Source organism: Erpetoichthys calabaricus, chromosome 5 (genome assembly GCF_900747795.2).
Source record: "Erpetoichthys calabaricus chromosome 5, fErpCal1.3, whole genome shotgun sequence".
NCBI lineage: Eukaryota > Metazoa > Chordata > Cladistia > Polypteriformes > Polypteridae > Erpetoichthys > Erpetoichthys calabaricus.
This window is the reverse complement of record NC_041398.2, coordinates 141,237,540-141,251,872: the sequence shown is the minus strand read 5'-3', so window position 1 is coordinate 141,251,872 and position 14,333 is coordinate 141,237,540. Positions and strand designations below refer to the sequence as shown.

Here is a 14,333-nt window from a genome sequence, read left to right as displayed (position 1 = left end):
GATAAGGTATAGCTGCTCCAAGCATGAATGCCCTCGGTCCTGGCCACAATCCTAATCTTTAGCTCTTCTTCATTTTAATGTGGTTGGTGATGTGCCATTCTTTTGAATGCTGGTCCTCATGGGCTTTTTTATTCCTTTGTTGTCACTCTAAATTTTAAGGTAGCAAGGTTGGGTGTTTTGTGTTATGGGGTTGTTGGGTGGGGGGTGAAAATCAAGCATTGCGTTTTACCTTTTCAGAACAAAGTGGCCTACATTCCCCTTTAAAGTGTTGATTTTGTATTTCAATAAAACCCTGATCACATAAAAGATATACTGTATATATATCTGTGTGTGTGTTATTTGTTTTTAAAAATGCGATCACAGGTAGTCTTTCTTTTAGCTATTTAATAGGAGGCTGACCAAGTTAAACTTAGTGAAATGTTCACCTTTTCTTTTTTTTGAGCCACTTTATTCCTAAGTGTTTTTATATTGGACACAATGCAGGAATAGATCTTGATGAAATGACTGCCACATGTCTGTTTACCTATTAAACAAAGATGTAGTTATGAAAGCATGTGAATATTGTGTTATTTTATTTGCTGAGTAACAATGGGATAGGCTTCAGTCTCTGTGACGCTGCATTAAATTAAGTGGATTTGTAGCATTATAAATGGCCATGGTATAAATAATAATAATTAATTAATTACATTTATATAGTGGGTGGCACGGTGGCACAGTGGTTGCGCTGCTGCCTCACAGTAAGGAGACCTGAGTTTGCTTCCTGGGTCCTCCCTGCGTGGAGCTTGCATGTTCTCCCCGTGTCTGCGTGGGTTTCCTCCAGGTGCTCTAGTTTCCTCCCACAATCCAAAGACATGCAGGCTAGGTGCATTGGCGATCCTAAATTGTCCCTAGTGTGTGCTTGGTGTGTGGGTGTGTGCCCTGTGGTGTGCTGGCACCATGCCGAGGGATTTGTTCCTGCCTTGTGCCCTGTGTTGGCTAGGATTGGCTCCAGAAGACCCCCGTGACCTATGTTAGAATATAGCGGGTTGGAAGATGACTGACTGACTGATGACATTTATATAGTGCTTTTCTAACCTACAAAACTGTGTAACCACTTCAACCATTGCAAATGTGAAGCATCCATCCAGATGATGTGACAACGGACATTCTTGCATCAGTACACTTATACACCCATACAGTACACCCATTAGCTATTTGGTGGTGAAGGAGGCAGAAAGATAGTTAGCAAGTTAGAGTCAGAGGGTGATTAGCAGTCACAATGACCAAGCTGTGGTGGCAATTTAGGCAAGACATAGAAGAACACTCTTATCTTTTCAAAAGATGCCCAGGGATCTTTTATGAAGGTGGAGAGTCAGGACCTTTTTTTTACATCTCATCCAAAGAATGGTGCTATATTTTATAGCTCACTGTCATCATCTTGGCACTGGGGCATTGGGATCCACAAACAGATTACAGGAAAAGTGTCCCCCTGATGGCCTCACCAACAACTTTTCCAGCAGCAACTCAAGCTTTTTCTAGATGGTCTCCCATCCAAGTAGGATGGCCCAAACATGCTTAGCTTCAGGTGGATTACCTATTCTGAAGTGTAGATGGTGGGAAAATACTGCATATGAAAATAACCAAAAGGTCCTTTATTTGTCCAAAATGATTTTATGTAAAGGAAACTAAAGTTTTTGTTACTTTGGAGTTTGCATGTTTTATCAAGAGAAGCTGTAAATATTAACAGCAACATTTCTTAGATTTGTCATCTTAAATTCAATGGCAATAGCATAACGTCATTATATGAATCACTGCCACACCCCACTGGATGTGAAAAGTAACAATGCCTACTTAAAACACACAAAAAAAAAACCTTTTAGTTTTAGTTGAACTTAAAAAGCTGGCGGGGGACTTCAACGTGGGTTGGTGCCAGTGTCAAAACACAGCTTTTGTAGAAGTGTGTATATTTCATTGATTCAAGCACACGCGTCTTTGTATTATTCTCGTCTCTCCTTTATTTCTTAGGGAATCAAAGTAAACCTATATAACATTTTCTTTATGTGCAGTAAACCACAAAGATTTATGCTCGTTTTGCGCAGCAGCGTGTACGTTCGTTCTATAATCCCCGTTAGACGTATAAATACAGTAATCAGTTCTTGAAATTGTCTTTTAAATGATCACACTGCGTCAAGAGTACTGTTAAACAACGGACGACTTAAACAACTTTCTTAAGAAATATTACAAGGAATTTAGTCGTTGTACATTTACAACTGACACGTGCCCTCATTTGAGTGGCACACCCGAACCGGTTAGGAAGAGAAAGTGCGAGCTCGATGTTGCCAGAGCCTTTTTTTACGCATTCAGATTTCATCACAGAATTCGAATGACTGCTCTTTTGGGTGAGTGAGTATATATATTTAATATAATATACCTGTTCTCCGTTTGGTTGCTTTTAGACTGCGCCATCTCGAAACTTTACACAAGTTATGGTGGTAGATCGCGGTGGCAGGACTGACAGTCTGCCGTTGAGGGTGGTTTAGGAGAGTTGCCCTGTGCAAAATGGGCCACTGGACAAATCATTCGGATGATATGGTAAAAACGAGAACAGGCTATTGTGCGTCCCGTGTAAATGTAGGCTAAAACTGTTGGTACTAAAATAAAAGCGTGTAGGCTGGTGAAACTGCATAAAAGCTTTCCGGCAGCTTAACTGCTGCACTTTTGTTTTCAGGTTTGCAGCAGCTTTCACCTTTGTGGAATACGAATTAAATAAATATGGCCGATAATGAAATAATTTCTTGGTACGATATTCCATTGTCGTTTGTATCTTATTCCTTGTTTGAGAACGTGGAATTCAGGGATTTTATTATATTTCGGCAACATTGTTTTACAAAAATATATACATTTCTATCTGGATAGTAAGCCAATTGTTCGTTATTTTAACAGTACAATGCTGGAATACCGTATGGCGCTTTGTAACTAAAACTGGTGTTCATTAGAATAAACTGTACATGTATCTCATCTGAAGTGGGCATGGAGATGTTACATACTGTTATAAAATCACGACGCATTATGGGGCTTAAGGAATAACAGAACTGTAAGTAATATTTAAGAAACTGTTTATTACAGTATAGTGTAATCTGCATGGCGCCTCAGTGGTTAATTACCGGAACAAACACTGTCTGTGTGGAGGTGGCACACACACCTAGAATGTAACTTTGTGAAGTTGTCTTTCAAACCCGGCAGCATGAATGTGCTTTGGGATATTCGGAAAATTTATTGAAGGAAGAGACTTTGAATAAATGAACTAAGAGTATTCCCAGATACTGTTGCGTGATTTTCTGCTCAGTAGTATTCCTTTGTTTCTTACGTGGAGATCTTTGGAACGATTGTTTTGTTAGAAAATGAGAAGTCTGGGAGGAATGTGCGTTAGTTTATTAAATGACGGAATTCTGCCCAGTCCTTTGCCCGGATTAAATCGACTCAGGATCATTTGGGGCAGGATCATTTGTTTTGCAGAATCAAGTGGTTGTAATCAGCTAGTTGCAACCTAACCTTTGTGTCTGAAAAGCATGGGTTCTTTTAAAGTGTTTTACTATTTTCATGTATTTTTATGACCTTTTGGCAGACCGCATAAGCTGAGATAATAATAGATAGATAGATAGATAGATAGATAGATAGATAGATAGATAGATAGATAGATAGATAGATAGATAGATAGATAGATAGATAGATAGATAGATAGATACTTTATTAATCCCAAGGGGAAATTCACAATACAGAATATATTAATATATATTAATATTGATATTAATATGTCAATGCTTTTTAAGTTTAAAAGGTTATGTATCCTTGTTACAAAACAGTGAGTTATGTATTACCTCACTGTGAATCACATTGTTTAATTCTTAGCAAAAACTCCTGATTTTTAGATTGACAGTTTAGTCAATAGAGTCCAATGCAGTCTTAATTCAGTGCTGCATGGTCTTGGGGTAACATTTATTTGCTGGTTTTTAATACTGCTAATTTTAAAATCAGAAGCAATACCTTGCCTGATATTAAGTAGATTTGTGCTAGAGAGATCCAAATTTGTACTGTTCAGTTTAGATATTTTTCTAAACAATCTGTAAGGTTATCCGTATTTAGAATAGTAGTTAGAAATGGAAAGGTTTCATAAACCGTAAAACACTTTCAGTTCATGTACTGTAATTCTCAGCAATCTAGTTTAAGTATGCTAAGCATTAGACCATTAAACTAGTGGGTTTTCATTTACAATGCATTTTCTTAAATTAGATTAGGTTAGATTAAATTTATTAATCCCAAGGGATAATTTGGATGCTTTAAGCAGCAGAATCATAAAAAACAAAAATACAGACTCACAGGACAGGACGAATAATACAATAATGCAATTTTATGTACTTAAACATAAACTTGCTCATAAGTAAAACCCATAAACAGGTATAACATTTAATTTACCCACAACCCTACACATATTGCTTGTGAATCTGGACAAAAAAATCACACTTGGATGGCAGGAAATGCAGGATTATATTTGTGTAGAATTAATACAAAATCATGTCCAGAAAGTACCATAAATGGAACGAATGTTGCTTTAAACTGTCTTTGACAACATGTTGAGTTCTTCTCTCAGCATTACAGAGGGCAAAATTAAATGAAAGTACAGGATCAAAGGGTAAAATCTATGAGGATCAAACGAGAATCAACGTTTTGTTTATTACAGCAGTGTAAGTTGTATTGTATCAGACAGAACTTAAATTGCAATATAGAAATAAATAGTTTTTACCTTTATTATAGGCCTTTAAAATGTTCTTATTCAAATCGTAATCAAGGGTATTTTAGGAAATGGTTTGTAGGTTTTTGTAAAGCCATGAGCTGTAGTCTCTATACTCAATAAACACAACTAAGAGCACAACAGCTGAAATACGACAGTGCACAAGGGATGAGTCTAGGAAGACAAAAAAGCCTAACTGCCCAGCTGGGCCTAGTTAGCACCAGTTTTGAGTCCATGTCTACCTACTTGAGTATCTAACCCACCTATTCTTTACTGCCTATGCAGTCTTTTCTTTCTCTGCATTCTCCCTTTCTCTCTGTCTCACTCAATCACACACTTTCATGATCCGTGACTTTTCCTCTTTCAAGTGAGCCTTTGTTCTTATCTCTTCTTCCATCTGCAAAGTCAATACTGCCTCAGCCTTAGATGACTTCATGCCCACATCTGTGACCAAAGTCAGAAGTGACCCTAATGTGTCTCTAGAGACACCACTTGCAACTTCTTTAGCCCTCCGCAATCTTTAAAGGCTTCTTATGGTGTTTTCAATCTCCCATATCTGGTCCTTCTTATATTGTAGATTGTTCTTTTCTGAGAGTTATCATTAAAATGATTTGTGGTCCAGGAATGATTTGTAATTCTCAGCCTTTCAGCTTTTTTCACTTCTTTTTCTTTCTAAATATTTTATTAAAACTGATACTGCGTAAAAACACATAAGGGTGTAAATTAAAACAAATTTGATGGCAAACTACTATTTTTTTGTCATTTGTATTTCAGTAGCCAAATTTCCATTTGAAATGTTTTGCCCAAAATTGTTTTAATACTTTGAAGTGTTTATCAAATAGATGATGGAACTGTAATTGTCAATAATATTTTGCAAAGATTGTAAAATGTTGTAACCAGAAGCTTTTAGTAATATGTTTCTGAACTACAGTCATGTGGTCTTTCCCCATACCATTGGCTGGTGGCACATCAAAAAGGCAGTTTCTTGTAGGTTTATCATGTAATTGGTTTACGTTGGCTCCATTATCTTTGGGTGTTGGTAACTATGGTAGTTAGTTGAAACATAAGAATTATTTAAGAATTTGGACAATATTAAACAGTTGCCTATATGCTGTTTATTTATTTTTTGTCACAGCCATCAGTAGGATATGGAAAAATTAGGGAGGTCATTGATGTAAAATTTTTAATATACATGAAGTTTTTACATGGAAGCATGCTAAGCAACAGTTTTTTTCCAATAAAGCAAAACATGTGCATTTTTTATTCTTAAGGAAGCTATCATTATGTAAATCATTTTTGTTGTTAAAAGTCAAAGTTGATAGAATTAAGCTGCCAAAAGAAAATATCACAAACTATTACTTAATGCATTTCAATTTTTTGCTTAAAATGTATACATTAATTTTCTGGAAATATACGTATTGTTATTGTATGATAGCTGGTTAAGAAAACAAGAGTAGATGCATATGTTTAAGACTAAAAAGAGTTTTTCAATTCTAAAGCAGCTAACTAGAAGGAAGCACAAAAATGTTTTCTTGATCAATAACTGCTTTAGAAGAAATAATTGGTCTCCAAGATTGCTTAGAGGCCTTTTTTCTCCTTTACACTTAGATGTGTTTTAAGTTAACAAGTAATTAAAATATAAGCACAGGACTGCCTTTATAAGAGGGAATGCAATACACTGTTTATTTGAACTGGTTGCCATCCCAATGTAATAAAAATGTTTTAGTTAGCAGTATAATTCTCTTCAGCAGTCGCAGTTTCAGCATTCTTTATGAAGTTGACAGTAGACTTACAAAACATTTTGCAAAGCCAGAGTAGTTAGACTTTTCATTACAAGCTGTTAAGCTGGACAGCAGACATGCATTTAAAACTTGTAGTAAATATAATTGCATATCTGGAAATTTAGTGCTTGTCTGTGCAGTTCAAAGGGTAATTAAAAGAAATGAAGAAAGAGTATGAAGCTCACTGGAGCATCCGTTATCCATTATCAACTCAGATGTTCCATGAATCAAACTAAAAAAGTGTTGGAAGTATGCTTCCCTATTACTGTTATCCTGAAAGGGATGCAATAATGATGTTCTAATCATCTATTTTCTGAACTCATTTTTCCATTACTGTACCTCACCCATTCACTGTACCTGTGAGCATCAAACCCAAAGCAGAAAAAGCTGTGTTTGTCATTTAAAAGAAATATGCTGTCATTAAGGATCAAGTATTGATTTGTAAACCCCATTTGTCTAATTAAAGCTACATTTTATATTAATTATCATAGGATTGCAAGTTTTAATCAGGGTATTTTTCTATATAATTAAACAAAAAAAAAATCACCTGAGCAGGTGGAAGTGGAGGGCTGAGAAATCTGGAAACACCTTGCAATTTTCCTTGGAATGAAAGTGCTGCTTCAGTTTAATATAGCAACTAAACACATGAGGTAATTGTTAAAGGTATAGTCATCCTTTCTTACTAAGCTTGCAGCAAAAATCACTGTCTTCCACCCATCCATTCACTAAAACTGTTTGCATGATTACTCTTTTTGTCTCATAATAGCAATAGATTGCAGTCAGGGTTCCACATACTGTATGCCTCAGAAGGTGAACATAGAAAATGAAGCATATTTTTGTTAAATAGTCATGCAAAAAATAAGTTTCAGTTTTCTGATTTTTTTTTATTAAGTTACTTTCTTCTAATACTAATTTGCTGAAAACACTTTTTCGTTTACAGGTTTGTGGAGCCCATCCCTGCCACATTGAAAGCAAGACAAAAATCAATGGTAGGTGCATAACTTCTCAATACAGGGCACATACTCTCATTAAGGGCTAATTCAGAGTTGTCCGTTAACATATATATCCATGGTATAAGGATGGAATCCAGAGTCCTTAAATATGATCAATATGAATATCATGTAAGCTACAAACAATTACCAGGCCAGAAGTTAAGTCTTGGTTCCAAAAGGTTTGAAGAAATAATACTATTTGCTACGCCAGGCCATTCACATTACTAATGTTAAAAATAAATATTTCTTATCAATCTGTTATTTTAATCAGGGTGGCATAGTGGTAAAGTGGTTAGTGCTGCTACCTTATGGATCAAACATGGTGATTAAGCATAATATTCCATTCTGAAATTCATTTAATGCAATTCAGGACCATGGAGTCAATACCTATTGTAGCAATGTCCAGTTTTAGAGAAGAACTGTCGCTCACACACTGACAATTTAGAATGGGTTTCTTTTGGATAAGGGAGGAAAACTAGTCTCCCTGGAGAAAAACCTATGCAGATGTAGTGAGAACATGCAAACTCCACATCAACAGTGACAAGGCACAGGATTCAGTCCCTGTATCCTAGATCTATGCGGCAGCAACACCCACCACTGCATACCAAAGATTGATTTTGGTTTGAAAAACTGACTGACATTTGAAAAACAATGTATAAGGACACCAGTAATGAATGCCACTGTAGTTTCAGAGCATACGGTAAACAAAAACTATAACACTAAATAATTGTAACCTTTAACTTGAATAAGAAAATTAAAAGCCTATAACATATATCTATTATTTGGTACCAAAACTATCAGGTAATGAATCATGACACTGTTGGCTAAGCAAAACCTACTTGAAAAGCCCACTTAGCTTAGAAAGGTCTTACTTTTACATATATTAAAGATCTTTAAATGAGCAAGGTACACAGACAGGAACCTACGAAAAATGGTCATAAGTTGAGTCATTAACATAAATATCTGTGTTCTGTGTAATTGCCAATAATACATTTCACAGCTTATTTTAAAAAATGAAACCTATACTGATACTAAGTATCAAACCTGCAACTACTGTACTCCTTAACTGAGAGTAAAATTTGTTATGTTTTTTCTTGCCCTGAGTATATATTACTCCAAAGTGTGTTCCAGTTAACTTACTTTTCTTTTTGATTGTATGATGGATTAATAATGAATAAGAAATAAGAGTTTTTTGAACAAGAAGGATGTATTGGCAACCTGTTTATTACAACATATGACTACAATTTACTGCAAACAGATACTCATGCTGTTTTAAAACTAACTACAAGTAAATATGGTTGCACAAAAAATAAAAATTATATGAACATTTTGTACTTTGAACTCCCTCTCATTTTTTTTTATTTGATCATGAACCTCTTATGCAATACTTTATCAAAAGCATTTTGAAAATCAAGATATGTCTTATGCACCATCTAACATATTAGCCACTGTGAATTCTATTCTGGCCTGTTTGTAAAGATGACTCCCAAGTTATGTCATTCCACCTAGTCTGAGGACCCTTGTTAGTTTCATTTTCAACTAGATCATGTATAAATATTATTTAAAGAGCAGTGGCCACTGCACAGATCAAGATTTCTGAGAGATAACACTTTTAACAGAATAGAATGTGGAAACGTTCCTCACCGTAACCCTTTTTTTTCTGCATCTGACCCAGTTTTGCACTTGACTACACGCTGTACTTTGAACTCCCTCTCATTTATTTTAGCTTGATCATAAACCACTCATGCAATACTTTATCTAAAGCATTTTGAAAATCAAGATAAATATGTTATGCACCATCTCTAATCATATTCTTCTCTTGGTTCATTTTGGAAGTCTAGCATATAGACTTTTATTATTGATAAATGATCTCCCAAATTTAATTATATTTTGACAATTCACTAATAACTGCTTTTACTTGTTAGGTGTTGCTTTATCTTTTCTTTAATAATTTCTTCTATTAATTTACATGTGATACTCATTAAGCTTACTGGCCTATAGTTACAAAGATTGACTTAGATTTAACTTTTTATGTATGAAACAGCATTTGCATTCTCCCAACGCTTTCTGAAATAAGCCCATTAAGGGTTTATATATGCAATCTTTAACTTCCTTAGCCACAGTTTAATTTTATTTGTTCTTGGTCATTTATTTGTTATAATAGTGCTTCTCTGTCCTTCATTTCCAAATAATTTAGTACCTAGTATTCCCTCTAGCTACAATGAGTTACTGTAGCTACTTCTCCACACATGAGATCTTCAGAAAATGTGAATTAAAGGAATTTGTTATTTTCTTTTCCATATATAATACTGCTCAAAATGTGAATGTCTCTGACCAAACAATCAGAAAGAGACTTCATGAGGGTGGCCTTAGGGCCTGACATTTTCTAGTGGGCCCTGTGCTTTCTGCCCGGCACCGTGGAGCTTGATTGGCATTTGCCATAGAATACCAGAATTGGCAGGTCCACCACTGGCACCCTGTGCTTTTCACAGATGAGATCAGGTTCACCCTGAGTATATGTGACAGACACGAAAGGGTCTATAGAAGCCGTGGAGAATGTTATGCTGTCTGTAACATCGTTCGGCATGACCAGTTTGGTGGTGGGTCAGTGATGGTCTGGGGAGGCATATCCATGGAGGGATGCACAGACCTCTACAGGCTAGACAACGGCACCTTGACTGCCATTAGGTATTGGGATAAAATCCTTGGACCCATTGTCAGACCCTATGCTGGTGCAGTGGGTCCTGGGTCCCTCCTGGTGCACGTCAATGCCCAGCCTCATGTGGTAAGAGTATGCAGGCAGTTCCTGGAGGATGAAGGAATTGATACCATTGACTGGCCCCCACGCTCGTCTGACCTAAATCCAATAGAACACCTCTGGGACATTATGTTTCGATCCATCAGGCGCTGCCAGGTTGCACCTTATACTGTCCAGGATCTCAGTGATGCCCTGGTCCAGATTTGGGAGGAGATCCCCCAGGACATCATCCGTTGTCTCATTAGGAGCATGCCCCAACGTTGTCAGCCATCCATGCAAGAACGTGGGGGCCATACAAACTACTGAGTACGATTTTGAGTTGCTGCAATGAAATTTTGGCAAAATGAACTAGCCTGCCGCATCATTTTTTCACTTTGATTTTCAGGGTGTCTTTGAATTCAGCCCTCTGTAGGTTGATAATTTTTATTTCCATCAAACAGTATGACATCCTTTCATTCCTCACACATTACCCAGTCCATATCAATATAGATATCCAGCATGATATTATAATTTTGTTTATTTAACCCTTAGTGTACAATTTTATTTGCTTTTTTAATATTTTATTTTATTTTCGTAAAACAGAACATTTCTAAGGGATGCTACTCATGCAGACAAGTAACAATAACTAAACAGATAAAGCCATTTACTTTGAAATGAATGAAAGGTAGAAAAAAGAAAAAGTCAAAATAAAACAATTCAACCCCCACCCAACAAAAGAGAAAGAAAAAAATGAGAGACACAAGCAAAAAATAAAAAGCAAAAAGTATGTTTTTTAGTTATGGTAAAACGAAAAGTAACATGAGAGAGTTGATCACAAGTTTAATATGCTTATTGTAAAATAAGATAAGTGAATTACAGTATTGCAATGTTTTAAAAACAGTTTGTATATATCTTCTGAGAGAGAATTTGATTTGATTTGAGATAATATAGATCATCAAATATCGCTGACCTACTGAGTTATAGATTGTGGATTGGAATTATTCCACTTAAGTAAGGTAAGTCTGTGTGCTAACAGTGTAGTATAGGATACCGCAATCAACTCATCAACATTCACTTTAAGGCCAACTGAGAGTACACCAGATATCGCAGTTAATGGATTAGGAGTGACTTTAACACCGAAGCTGTCCGAGAAGTATGTAAAGATTTGTGTCCAAAATTATGTTAATTTAGAACATTCCCAAAATACATGGCCTAGCGATGCTAGAGCTAGATGTCAGTGCTCACAGGTTATGTCTTGCCCTGGTAATATTTTACACCATTTTAAATCAAAGAAACATCTTTAACTAAGGTTATGGAGTGATTGTTGGCACATGTAGAACTAAAGTGTATTCTATGCATGGCTGTGTTCCACTCTTTTTCTAAGATGTCAAATGAAAGGTCCATTTCCTACCATTTCTTAAGATCTTTGAAGGGTAAATTCTTTGAAATATTTTAATTTATTGTTGAAATGTTGTCCGAGTCTTTATCAAGTCTAAAGACAGTATCAAGACAGTATGGCCTCAGGGATTGATATGGGTAAGAGATATGGAATGTTTGGTAGACTTCTTTTAACATAATTTCCAGTTTGCATATAAGAAAAAAAGTGTGTGGCTGAAAAGTTACATTCGTTACATAGTCATTCATAAGATGCAGACATGTTGTCTATTTAAAGATCTCTAAATGTCTTAATCCCTAGCATCCATAAATTAAACACTGAGTTTTACTTTCATCCTTATTGAGTTTGCTTTACATCCCCATTACTGTCCTTCTACAGCTAAAATACTGAAAGAATCCTTTTTGGTCAGCTGTTGCATTTTCTTCAATATTGCTCTCTAATAGTATTTTATCTTTCCTATTACTGTTTATCTGCGGTGGGTTGGCACCCTGCCCAGGATTGTTTCCTGCCTTGTGCCCTGTGTTGGCTGGGATTGGCTCCAGCAGACCCCCGTGACCCTGTGTTCGGATTCAGCGGGTTGGAAAATGGATGGATGGATATTACTGTTTATACTTTTTGATCTAATATGTTAATAAGCTAATGCTTAGCATGCTAATAAGCTAATGCTGGAGTTGTTTGTCTTGTTTACATTATAACATTGTTTTGTTTCTTTTCTAGCTTCCTGATTAGCACTTTATTTACCCACAGTGTATTCTAAAATTTCCTAATACTTCTAAATTTTGTGATAAACTTGTCCTGTATTGTACCTGACTCCACTGCATGTCAGCTCTCTCTATTCTTAAAAGCTGGTAGTAGTTTGTCACTTTAGAATTTGCTGCTCCTTCTGAAAGCTTGCATTACTAAAATTGCATGTTAACAGTTGTGGCAAATGAGCTTTATTGGCGCCGACCCAACACAGACTGACACCAGAGGTACGGGTAAAATAAACAAACTATTTTTTCTTCAGCCATGGGGCACGTATTCCCCGTGTCCCACAGGCCCTACACAGTCCCCAAAAGACACAAAGAAAAATCACCCCAAATCACACTCTTTGTCTTCCTCCATTACTCCTCCCAGGCAGCTTCATCCTTCTTCTCCCGACTCTGGTGCTGAGTAGTGGCTGCAGACTCCTCTTATAACCCACCCGGAAGTGCTGCAGGTGCTCATTGACCTACTTCTGGGTGTGGCTGTGCTCCCGCCCAGACGGGCTTGTTAAGCTGTGCAGCTCTATGCAGCTCCCCCGGCGGAGGCCAACCAGGATGAGCTCCGGTGTTCCACAAAAGTGGCCCTGATGCAACTCGGGGGGCTGCCAACAAAGGTTCCGAGGGACGTAGTGTGGCTCCCGTGGCTGCTCCCCTGGATCCAGTGACAAAGGGGCGTCCCGGCCATCCGCCACACAGTTTTCATTTTAATATATGCATTCTGACAAAAAGTGAGAAAATGTATCACGTTATGATCACTGGATCGTAATGTTTTGATAATCTTTTTCATATACAAGTTATCCTAATTGTAGACAAATATTAAGTCTAGTCAGACTTCATCCCTTATTGATATTTTAATGTGATAAGAAATAATCACAAATTACATCTATGAATCTGTGTTCCCTTGGCACGCTTTTTTCCTAGGTGTTTTCCTGTTAATTAAATTGCTCCATTACCGTACTATAACTTGTCACTGTAAGCTTGCCTTTTTGATATTAATTGTTTTACATTGACACTGGGGAGCTATAACACACACTCCAAGTGTTATTTATGTATTTTGTAGTTATCTAGATAAATCCAGATGTCTTCATTAAGAGGTAGCCTATCATCCATTTGAAGCAGACATACATTACATTAAAATTCAGTCATAAATAAGTTTCAGTGCTTTTCAAATAACTAATCCATCAATGTTTTACTCATTCCCTCCTGTAGGATTAAACAAACATTTTGTTCTAACCTGGGGGGTAATTTGTCCTAGACAGGACATTATCCTGGATCTTCTAAGAAGAGTGCATGCTTTTGGGGTAATCTGCCATTGTGGATATCAAACATCAATGCCACTCACCACTGCTGAGTATTTTTTGTTAATTTAAGTTGGCAGGATCTTACTGTTTCACTTCATAAACCAATTTTCAGGGCAAAACCTATAGGGAAACAAGTCTGGCAACTAGGAGAGTGCCACACTCAATAAGATGTTATTATTGGGTTGGATCCCAACAGTTGAATACCAGTCAGTTTTAGTAATTGGCTATTTTCAGTGATATGAGTTAATGCCATGGAGATCTGTCATTTTTTGATCAAACAGTTTAATGGACATAATGTGTGAAATGTTTTAAATAAAGCTCATTTTCAGTATGGAAGCTTACACCCACCACTCAACAAATGCATTATTTTCTAAAAGTATACCATTATTAAGCAAAAGATGTTGTCTGGTGTGGTTGGTGTCATTGTACATTCACATGCTCTGGACATCCTGTGATGGCTAATGAGGGATAGAGTAAGGATGTGCATATGTGTAATCAAGTGACAAGAACTGAACAAAAATAATAGGTATACATTTAATTCAGCATGTGCTATGGGGTAAATCTAATTCACACAATTTAGGTCACAGGGAAGCCAGTAATTATCACAGTAGCACT

General features: G+C 36.5%; 1 protein-coding gene across 4 annotated transcripts in view; it reads left to right on the top strand.

The window, feature by feature from the left end:
* The first annotated feature begins 2,148 nt into the window (after positions 1 to 2,148).
* Positions 2,149 to 14,333, top strand: part of tlr3 (toll-like receptor 3) — an 84,868-nt gene continuing 72,683 nt past the window's right edge. For 2 of the 4 annotated variants that reach the window (XM_028802091.2, XM_028802090.2), the window contains exons 1-2: positions 2,150 to 2,378; positions 7,490 to 7,538. The gene's annotated coding sequence lies outside the window, so the exon portion shown is untranslated. Of the gene's footprint in view, positions 2,379 to 2,455; positions 2,572 to 7,489; positions 7,539 to 14,333 lie in introns of those variants that run through there. The other 2 variants (XM_051928505.1, XM_051928506.1) reach the window with 2 other exon arrangements.